This window comes from Bemisia tabaci, chromosome 7 (assembly GCF_918797505.1).
Source record: "Bemisia tabaci chromosome 7, PGI_BMITA_v3".
Lineage (NCBI taxonomy): Eukaryota > Metazoa > Arthropoda > Insecta > Hemiptera > Aleyrodidae > Bemisia > Bemisia tabaci.
The window spans coordinates 13,159,704-13,171,344 of NC_092799.1; the positions used below are offsets into that span (position 1 = coordinate 13,159,704).

Genomic DNA, 11,641 nt, shown 5'->3' on the forward strand with positions numbered 1-11,641 from the left:
GAGATCGATCGAAATATGACAAAACACGCCACACTACTGATCGGCAGTGGCGAGGCGTAAATGATCGATCATCGATATTTTCCCATTTAAAGCTACGGTAAAGAATCGAGTATTATGATGTTCGTCGAAAACATCCTGTTTATCGATCCTTCTTCATAGCTTTAAATGGGAGATCGATCGAAATATCGCAAAGGACGCCACGCGACTGATCGGCAGTGGCGAGGCGTAAATGATCGATCATCATTATTTTCCCATTTGAAGCTATGGTACAGAATCGATTAGTATGGTGTTCGTCGAGCACACCCTGTTTATCGATCCTTTTTCATGGATTTAAATGGGAGATCAATCGAAATATCGCAAAGCACACCACGCTACTGATCGGCAGTGGCGATCTATAGTCGAGAGGCGTAAATGATCGATCATCGTTATTTTCCCGTTTGAAGCTATAGTAAAGAATCGATTATTAGGGTATTCCTCGAAAACACACTGTTTATCGATCCTTTTCCATAGGTTTAAATAGGATATCAATCAAAATATCACCAAGCACGCCACGCTACTGATCGGCAGTGGCGATCTATAGTCGAGAGGCGTAAATGATCATCGATATTTTCCCATTTGAAGCTATAGGGTAAAGAATCGATTATTATGGTATTCCTCGAAAACATCCTGTTCATCGACCCTTTTTCATGGGTTTGAATGGGAGATCAATCGAAATATCGCAAAGCACGCCACGCCACTGATCGGCAACGCAGGAGTGAGGTCGCTTATTACGAGATGATTGACCGCTGGGAGTTTGAGTTTCTGACTTTAGATGGTAAAAAACCGGGCAAGTGGATTGACGGATGGATGACGCACGGTGGGGAGGATTCTGGTTTACGCGACTCGCCGGCTCATTCAAGAATGTCGAGTCCAAGAAACTCGGGCGTTTTTCAAGCTCCTGGGATTTCAGCGTCGGCTTTCCTCCGGGAACGAAAATAGAAAGCAACGTTCCGATTCCATGCCGCGTCGCCGGACCAGTTGACGTTCCGCATAATCAGCCTTGTGAACGGGGCGAGATTGTTGTGATGGAAAGTTGCGACTGTTTTGACTTCGGTCAAAAATTCCAGTTTACGACGCACCTGAACCACGATTTTCCTCAAGTAAACGTCCACGATCACTATATAAAAGATGTGACGCTAGATTGCAGGCCGATTATTGAACGCTTAAAGCGGCCCGATAAGACATCGAGATGCGATTTATTGTTGTGTCTTGTCTTGTGTTGCAGGGTGTCTACTAAAACAGGCTGCCCGATAATGAGTGCTTTTACAGCACTTTTTCAGCACATACCCGAGAAATTCAGTACCTCTTCAACAGAGAAATGCAGTACTTTTTCAGTACCATCAATTAGCGAGATTCGACAAATTTCAAACATTTGCATTTCTCGCTCAAATTGCGACCAAAATGACAAAAAATGAAAAAAAAATTCAGACCTTCTTGCGGAATTTCCGCACCTTTTCGGTACCCCTGGACCGCCCTTAAAAAATCAGTACTATTTCCGGACTTTCTGGAAATTCCGGACTTGTAGACACCCCGTGTTGGGCCGAAATAGTTTCAATGATCAGGCTACTGGGCAAGAATGGGCCACTAAAAACAGGGTCTGAACTGATAGAACTTCGAAATTAGCAAATATTTTCGAAGATAAATAAAAAAAACATTTGCCATTCTAGACGTTTTTCTAAAATTTGAATCGATGCATGCTAAAGGGGCGCGAGTCCAAAAACTCATAAGCCCTGGCTTTCGTTTTCGTTCGCGAAGGAATTCAGGGATCAAGCTCATGAGTTTTTGGACTTACGCCTTTTTAGCATGCATTGATTCAACTAAGATAAAGACGCACGATTTTTAACACAACGATGCATCTAATCGAGCTGGTTTCCTTCAGCTGAATGCGATCCGAGTAGAACTTTCACTGAACTTCACTTGATCGAATAATAACGTAAGTAAGACAAGAAATCTTAAAAAGAAAAATTGACGATGATAAGAATGACGAAAGTAGTCTGGATCATACGTCATTATCATGCGTTTGTGCCGTCTGCCATTTCCCACTGTACCGCAGCGCGCGGCGCTCTGTGCCCTTATCACTGCAGAATAATTGTCAACGCAATACAGCCTGATGCCAGAACTCACCCACTGGTGCCGAACTTCTGAACTTTTAAAGCCAGGAACAGAGACAAAGGACAAAATACCTTGTGGGCCCTAACAAATCTTGAGGGAGGCAAAGGAGGAATGTAGAACCCCCCCCCCCCCTCTTCCGATCGTTGGCGTCCAAAAATGGGAAGGCCGACTCTAATGAAAGTAGAGGTCGCGTGTTCGCTTCACATCGCTTGGAAAAAGATCGCGAAAAAGCGGGTTTTCAAAACGGAAAGGATGGGAAGTTTCTGGATCCCTGCGGAAGTGCGGACTGGATATTGAAATAGAGATGTTGCATGTGTGAGGAATTTATGATTTGACTGTTGATTCTTATGTAAAAGTTCGCGAGAAACACGATGGTACCACTGGTTTTCTCTGAAATCAACTCCCAAGCTCAAAAAAAGCTCTCAAGTTGAGGCCAAAATGGAGGGGATATCCCACGCTATCCTGGGAGTACACCTCTACATCAAGACAAACTCTCCATGCGAAGATAGGGAGCAAATACATTAGCAGGGTTGCCGTGTTTTCAGTTTTGGAGTCCCCAAATAAAGTGGCAGCCCTGTCAATGTGTTTGCTCCCTATCTTTGCATGGAGAGTTTGTCTTGATGTAGAGGTGGACTCTCAGGATAGCGTGGGATATCCCTTCCATTTTGGTTTCACTTTGAGAGCTTTTTTTGAGCTTGGGAGATGATTTCAGAGAAAACCAGTGGCACCATCGTGTTTCTCGCGAACTTTCACATAAGAATCAACAGTCAAATCGCAAATTCCTCATACACCGCAATCACACGCTGAATGTGGGAGCTGAATGTGGCTTGAATGTGGACGTCATCGGCCCGATGCCTGAATTTTGCGCGTGCCGCGCAAAATTCAGCAACGATTCTCAGCAACCATCGGACCAATTTTGAATTTTTCTGAGCTATTCGAGTAGATTTGATACACATCTGGATGAAAATAACTCGAATTTGCTAAATTTCAGCGGTTGGGCGATGACTGTTGACTTCCACATTCAGGTGCTAAATTCAGCGTCTGATTGCGGCAACACATGCAGATTCTCCATTTGCGACAAATTTACGCCCGTATGCAAAAAAATTCCTCGATTTCTGTCTACAAGCCGGCAAAGGCGCGCTGTTGAGTTAGCGCCGAGGTTTCGGAAACAGTGTCACGGACTCCCTCGTGTCGGAGCGCCGCCGAAGCGATCCCGCCATATTTTTACCATTTTTCTTCCTTTCATGCCTTATACAGCCGACTCAATCTTCCTTTTTAATACATATTGTTTGGTTATTGCCCACGATCCATATGTCGCATGCCCATCAAGGCACGACATGCGACGCCGCGCGCATGACTCCGGGCCTCCCGCTATCCATGTCAAGAGTAACTTTCTTCTCCTTCCTCCGATGCTTTCGGCATTTTTCGCGGAGCAATGGCTCAGTTGCGTTTTGGCCTGGTTACACGCTAAAATTTCCGTCAAATTCCGATCAAAGTGATGACCAAGATGGCAGTCGAGAGTTATCTAGATTGATGAGTAAAATTAATTAAAACAGCGTTTTGATTGAAATAAGCATGAAATAAGCACGGTTGTGTGGAAATCAGATGAAGGGTGAGCCCCACAGTTCCATCATCTACCATCAAATTTTTGCAGGACGCAGTTTGATGGTAGATGGTGCGCACCAGTCACCATTTGATCGGAAATTGATGGAAATTTGAGCGTGTAACCAGCACATTAGTCAAAAAATCGCCTTTCGATGGTTTGAGCTGGTGGATTAGCAAATAATAATGAGAAATATCCGAACACTGAGTTTCTACGTCCAATTTCAACAGAGATATTACCCCTCAAAAAATACGATGTATGACGTCATTCACCGCGTTAGTTAGACGCACTGGAAAAAAAAACACATTGGATCTGGAGTCCAGACTCTTGAAAACATTGACAAGAAAAAATACTTTTGATTCAATCGGATTTTTGCTTGAATCAAAACGAAATCCGCTAAAATTAAGAGGCTTGGTTCTTGATTTAAGCTAGATTCTGATTGAATCAAGAGAACTTCTTCTTGTCGATGTCTTTAAGAGTCTAGACTCTGGATACAATGTGTTTTTTTTTTTTCCAGTGCGGTTTCAACGGTTTCCTCTACTTTGATAAGATTCATCAACTACGGATTTTAGATCAAATCAGAACTTCTAATTCACATCAAGTACGCATTTTTTTTTGCCACTTAAAAAGCATGTGAGTGCTATAAGAATAAAAAAAAACACTATCGCTAAAAAAAGTGAAAGACTTGAGAAAATTTCTGGTTTAATTTACGACAGACGGTAAAAATTCCTTTTCACATTATGATCTTCCGTGCCACTACCGATTCGATTTTATGATTTTTGGAGGCCGTTTTTTTGGACCGTTGTCAATAAAAATAAAAAAGCATGATAAGAGAGAAAAAACGTACGCACTTTCAAATGAATCGACAGCTTTCTTAAGGACCTTGTCATGCTATAGAAGACGCTGCTTCTTTAGTGCGTCATTTGCACCGCGCTACGGAGAAAAGCACTAAGTCACATCAGGAATTGCCAAATTTCATCGAACAATTTGTTTTAATGAAAGAGAACGATTATACAGATTCAATTGAAAATTTCAGAAAATTCGCTTCACGGCACAGAGGAAATCCCTTAAATTTTCAAAAAAATCTACACTATACTGTTCTCCGGTAAGAGAGTAAACCGTCCGGTGAAATTTGGCAATGGCTGAAGTGACCTGGCCCCTTATTGCTTAAAACGGGTCATTTGAAGATGCACCTCGAATTCGTGCAGTTAAAGCGTTAAAAAGTCAAGTTGAGCTGATCCGCGCAAGAATTCTGAATATGCTGAGCAGACGTTGACTCTTGGACCTTACATCACTGAACACGCAATGCGGCGCGAGGGACTGTTTCAAATTTCACGCTACACTTTCACCCGCGATATAAATCTGTTTAATTGGCTGAAATCTGGTGAATTAGGATATTTCAGTCGAGCCGCGGATGATATACGCCTTCCGAAACTTGTAGGCGTGCATCTGAGTTTTCAGCGAGAAAAATTGCTGAAATAACTCGTCCGTTGCAGTGAACGGGAGCTCACACGGCGCAATGGATGCGAGGTTTTACTTTTATGACGCGTTCTGAGGACAGTTGCTCTTCCAAAATGCCTCCTGCTTTTGATGAACAGAGTGCTTCACTCTTCATTACTGCCAAGCTAAGGAGAAACAACTTAAAAGCCTTTAGACGTTGCCAATTTTCTTCGATAAATGATGAGAGATAGCTATGTTTTTTCTTGGATTATTCAGATGGTTTGGATTAAATTGCAAATAAAATTCTCTGAAAAATTTGACTAAAAATATTCACAGAACTCCATGAAAATTCGTATTTAATCAAAGGAGATTTGGCAACGTTTGATGGCCCATACGGCGTTTCTACTTAGCACGGCAAAGGAGTCCCCCTCCTCATTCTAACAGGGCCGGATTTATCTACTTGCCGCCCCCTTCTCATTCGTTTTGAAACATCAATAAAAACCATCAAATGAACGTGCCAGCGGAGGAGGGGTGCATTAGACGCGTTGACTCGTGTTGAACAAATTTTTCGGGAAGGCCCTGTCAACAATACGAGCAAAAGTTCACGGAACTTGGCGCGAAAGTTAAGTTTTGTAAACCTATCTCTGTGTGGACAAGGCTTTCGCTTTCCTGTCATGAGAAATGAACGAACAAATTATGAAAGAACAAACATAAATGTGGATTAATGATTTTAACTTCCACTGCCGCGCCACGCAGACCGCACCGAGTTTGGCGCAATGCGTGAAGTATTCAGACAGTCTTGTAGGCGCTATGAGTTTCACGCCGACCGACCGCTGCTGAACGCACTGAGTTTGGCGCAATGCGTGAAGTATTCACGCAGTCTTGTAGGCGCTATGCGTTTCACGCTGATCGCAATGGCCGCTCTGTGTTTGATGCAATGCGTGAAGTATTCGTGTAGTCTTGTAGACGCTAATATGTGTTACATGCTGATCGCCGCACCGAGGGCTTCTTCTTTTCATCTCAAGGCCTCGCCATCATTTCTCTCTAAGTCGCGCCGTTCCAGGCCAAATTGCGTGTTTGGTTTCTCTCTTGTTTGTGTTCTTCAGTAGCCACCGGAAAATTTGCGTACTATTATGTGCCGCAATATTGAGGTGAATAGGTAATTTTAAATGATTTTAAAAAACCGTTACCTTGTCTCGTGGTCCATGGAGGCTATAATTTAAAAATTTTCGACAGAAACGCGCAAGTTACAAAGCTTTTAAGAGGGTTAACATTAACAAGCTCAAATACGTGAATCGTCCGACCCGCTCTCGATACCTATTGGCCGTTCCCTGACCGAATCGCCGGTCGCATTCCAGCCGCGATCAGCGATCAGTCGCTCGACGTTGCCGAGTTTCGGAATCTCCGAATTGCTCACGATGCTGACCTATTCAGAATAGACAAGACACGCGAGAATTAGCAACGCGGCGATTGACTATTAAAGCTGCCCGCTCTTGACTCCTGGTTTCTTGAAAAACTCGTTCCCGCGTACCAAGGATACGGGTCGCGAAATCATTTTTTCCCGCGCGAGCTTCGACCGATCGTACCTTGCCCCGAAGTTCACGAAAAGTTCAATAACATAATGACAACTTTGACGCAGTGGAGTGGCGTGCTTTGCGATCTATCGATATTTTCCCATTTGAAGCTGTGGTAAATAATCGATTATTAAGGTGTTCGCTGCGAGCACCCTGTTAATCGATATTTTTCCATAGGTTTAAATGACCGATCAATCTATATATCGCAAAGCACGCCACGCCACTGCTTTGACGGGAGGGGGCGGATAATTGGACGTATTTCTATCAAACGGAACTATGTGCATTAAGACATGAGCCCTGAGACCCATAAGAATACGCGTATACCAGGGCTCACGTCATAATGCACATAATTCCGTTTGATTAGAAATACGTCCGATTTGGATTGCATTTTGCAAAAACGAACCGAAAGCATTCCAATCTCGCTAAGATTGTGCAACTTTTCTCACCTTGCAAATAGAAACAGATCGATCTAAAAAAGTTTTATCTTTACTCCCCATAAATTATGATTTCAAGACGAAAATCACCTTTGTAAATGTAATTATTTTCATAATTTCTGTAATTTTTTTGCAAATTATTTAAGTTGTTCAATCCTAGCCACATTGGAATACTCTTGGTTCCTTTTTGCTAAATGCAATCCATTCACTGTGTCTGCGAGATTCTGATAAAGAAAATTACAGACGTTTTGCTAACCTTCAGAATCCTTTTTCGGACTTTTGCCAAACAATATGAATCGCATTTAGCACAAAAGGGACCAACGCAATTTTATCGCAATCGTGTATTTTCATTTTCACCTGAAAAATGCGCATGATGGTTTTTTTCGTACCAAAAATGGTTAGTTTTAAAGTGTAATGCTCTGAGAATTTTATTTCCGTGACTGTAAGAAATTGCAAGATTTTGAAGACACTAGATATCATCGCTTTGGTTCCCTCCTGCTATATGCGATCCATATTGCGACCGATATCGATGGTGAAACTGAAAATACTTCTCTTGCAAAAAAGCTTAGCGCGTTTGCCGTAATTCAAAATCTCTGCCCACATTTTATTTTATCAAAAAAGAACAAGCAAACATAGTTCCTTGAAATTTAAATTTAAACGGAGTACCTATTTTTCACGCAGGGAGGAAAAATGTGGGAAGTCCTAAACAGGGTTGCCATCTGATCTAGAAAATGAAATTTCCTAACAAATTTTGGTGAAATTCCCAAACAAATTTTGGTGAAATTTCCTGACAACTGAAGATGTGCCACATGGTTGATGAAACATATTTAGAAATGGTTTTTCGGCACAAATTCTTGTTCGAAAAGTCAGACCCATTCTAGAAAGCAAATAAAGGTGACATAACAATTTTCCCCTGACTTTTTAAAATTTCCTGACGTTTCCCGGTTTTCCCTGACTGTGGCAACCCTGCTTAAAGAGATGACGTTGAATGTTTTTCCATTTGAAATTATACCGGGAAGTCTGCAGCGTTGCAGACGGAGATACGCGTTTTTGCAGTTGCAGGGTCGACATACATTTGGGGTTGATTCCACAGGGATGAAACCTGTTATTAACAGGATACTTTTACCTGCTGATACTCATAAATACACGTGCTTAAATAGAAAATGCCGCTCTACTATGTCATCAGCATGTTTGGATTATGAGGAGAAAAATGTAACAATAACTGTAAACTGAGCACATTAAGAGCACCTGTGCCATTTTTCACGAGAATATCCCGGCATTCACACACGTCAGGCAGACAGGCGAAAACCCAAGATTTTCCTTCATTTGCGCGTGATACCATAAGCTTACTCCGGAGTTCGAATAGTTGCGCGCTTGATTTCCGCATTTAACGATGCGAGCATGAGTCCTACTTACAATCATTGAGGCCCCCGAAAAGCTAAGATTTTCCTTCATTTGCGTGTGATACCGCATGACTACTCCGGAGTTCGAATAGTTGCGCGCTTAGGTCCACTCTGAGTTTTATAAAACATTTTTAAGCAAATTTCCGTGAACATTCAAACACTGCACAATTTTTTCAGCGGTTTCATCGATTTTCATCTCAGTATCGCGGCACGCCTTTCCGGGCGAATTTGTAAAAATATAAAAAATTATGCCCAACCTATCAATGGCCATAGAACGAAACTATGTATCTCGGTTTGCGACGTTGCAGACTTACTGTCACACATTATTTTTTCATTGGAAACCTAGTCAACAAATTTTCTTGAAAACTTTCTTAATTTTTCTTCTTTCTTGGCAAAATATTCCATGAAAATTTTATGCTATACGAGTATCTTCTCTCACTTCAGAAAATGAAGTAAGAAGGAGCAGAGATTTTAAACCACCACAACGGAGATGGGTGGTTTTGCACTTTAGTCATAGGTGTGTAAGGCTAAAAAATTCCCTCATCCAAATTCACCGTGATTAAAATTTGACACATGAGATTGATCATAAATTTAATTGGAATAAGGTACTTAATTGGGAATGAGATCCTTCACAAATGCACCTGTTACCGAATTTCAAAGTTCTCCGTCAATTTCAACTTTGCGTGGTATCCAATAATGAGCACTTCAGTTATTTTACTAGGTTAAACATGTGCTCCTGCATCTCTAGTCAATCATCATGACTCAAACACAGTATTCAATTAAGATGTTCTCTTTTCATTTATACATGCTTCGCTAAATTTATCAATTAAAATTCTATCTCTCTTTATGCTGTTCACCAGCAGTAAATATTAGTGTCAAGACCCAGACGGAGGCAGTGTGACATAATCTAGCCCCATCTTCGGCGAAGGGTTACAAAGGGTAGGCTGATCTGATGCCGACGTCGCTCGATATTTCATTGGTACATTCAAAAATTCCACCCTGAACACGCAGACTGTTCTAACATCGGTCATAAAATGAGGGTTAGGCTTGTTTTGACGTTTCTCCGATGTCTGTTGAGCATGGTAAACTCTCGGAGCAAAGTGAGAAAATTTTGACTTATCAACAAATCATGAAATGGCTAGATGAGTTAATCGTAGAGAGGTAATGGACAGGCAGGCAGCCTGATTCTGCAACTTTGGACTTCGATACCTCATTCATGTCAATACCTGTGCCCGTGCTACGGTATAAACAATACTACTCTGACGATTAAAAAAAAGTCGTAACTTGAGATACAGAATTAGGCTGTTGATAACAATTTACAGAATTATCATTAGATAACTTACGTAAATAGACAGAATACAAGCAGGATACAGGGGAGAGAGAGATAACTTTACGGTGCTGGATGCTGAGACAAAGATCCAGTAAGTAACAAACAATCCGGGAGCACAAAAATTGAGCGAAACACACGCGAAAAAACGTCAAAACAAAACTTCAGTTTCACTATCGCCGATGAAGATTGCACACCGCGCACTGCTACAACTGCCACTTGTTGAGTGGGCCACGATTCACGACAGCGACGCGATACAGAGGTGAGTACGAGAAATTATAATTTTCTCGGTTCCACAGGTGATGTGGAGAGCGTTTCGAGAACCCGTCCGAAGCAAACGCGAGGCTTACCCAAAGACATAAAGACGGAGCGCTCGTATCTAAAAGCACGGGGGAAAAGTGAAGCTAGGTTCGGCGCTGCGCGCTTGTGTGAGTGTGTAAATGAGCGCGGGAATCCATGGCGGCAAACGGAAATTTGATTTGAACTTGTCCTCTTGATTTTTGCACATTTCTTCTTTGAAACGTATTTTAAATTCCTAAAACGAATATACTAAGAAAGTTCGGTCTGCGTCCTAATATAATACACCTACTTTTGCTCGGTAACAGGCAGTAATCTCAGATAAAGTTAGTTTTTCTTCTGCTCATGGTGGTTCTGCAGGTTCAAACAGGCCGTTACAGTTCTAGATCAACGTTACTCCCAAATGAAATTAATCGGTCGACGACGGACTGAAACTAACCTAAAGTTAAAAAAATATGAGTGTGTACCTGAATTTGGGCAAAAATCAACCTAAAATACATTGTTTCCGCAATTTTATTTATTAGTTCCCGCCCTACATTTGAATTCAAACTTGTCCCGATTTCGCCGCCAATCCTCTAGCCAATAGTAGAGGTGATTGAAAAGAAGCTCTAGAAGCTTCATTTTTTGCGTTTAGTGCTCCGTCTTTATGTCTTTGGGCTTACCAGCGGAAAAAAACAAACTAACGCTTGTTTACTTACAGCGGCAACAGCGTAAAATTCACTTGCGGCATTCCAAACAGATGGCAGCACTAGTCCAACCTCAAAATAGAGCTTCATCCTTTCGCCACTAGACAGCAGCACTTTCCGATATGTTCAAAAATGATGGCTTTCAATCTGTTTATTCTTATTGTCAATTACAAAATTTCGGTCAAATTGGAAATTCTCCTTGTTACCACTGACTTTCTTGGTATATAAAAGAAATTGTAATATTTAAGGAGCAATTTTTTAAAACCTACGGCTTAAATATCAAAATTTCGCGCTCCTTCCGGACATGCTGCGGTGTCCGAGTGGTTAAGGAGTTGGACTCGAAATCCAATGGGTTCATCCCGCACAGGTTCGAATCCTGTCCGCAGCGTAATTTTTAATTTTTCTTCGTAAAATTTAATGTGTGACAAATTCAAAATATTAGGAGGATCCTACAATTTTTATTTTACATTATTTTTTCCCCCTACCCTAATCTGGATTACACCATAGGCAGATCCAGGCATTTCAAACAAGGATGGCGGAGGGGGGGGGGGGGGGGGGTTCGGGAAAATTGTCAACAATTTAGAGATTTATCATGCAGCCCGCGTCAATTTTTTCATAAGTAATTACCAAATATAAGTATCCTTCTTCCTTCCTTCTTTCATTCTTTCATCTCGTTTTTCCTTCTTCTTTTAGGTCGAACGGGGGAGGGGGGAGCGTATGCCCTCT

General features: G+C 41.7%; 1 protein-coding gene and 1 non-coding gene across 3 annotated transcripts in view; one reads left to right on the forward strand and one right to left on the reverse strand.

The window, feature by feature from the left end:
- Positions 1-10,263, reverse strand: part of LOC109035334 (echinoderm microtubule-associated protein-like 2) — a 152,413-nt gene extending 142,150 nt beyond the window's left edge. The window contains exon 1 of one of the 2 annotated variants that reach the window (XM_072302747.1): positions 9,949-10,263. The gene's annotated coding sequence lies outside the window, so the exon portion shown is untranslated. The remainder of the gene's footprint in view (positions 1-9,948) is intronic. The other variant, XM_072302749.1, reaches the window with a different exon arrangement.
- Positions 10,264-11,221: 958 nt separating this feature from the next.
- Positions 11,222-11,303, forward strand: TRNAS-CGA (transfer RNA serine (anticodon CGA)). Its single transcript has one exon. It is a non-coding gene; the product is annotated as a tRNA-Ser (tRNA).
- The last annotated feature ends 338 nt before the right edge of the window (positions 11,304-11,641 follow it).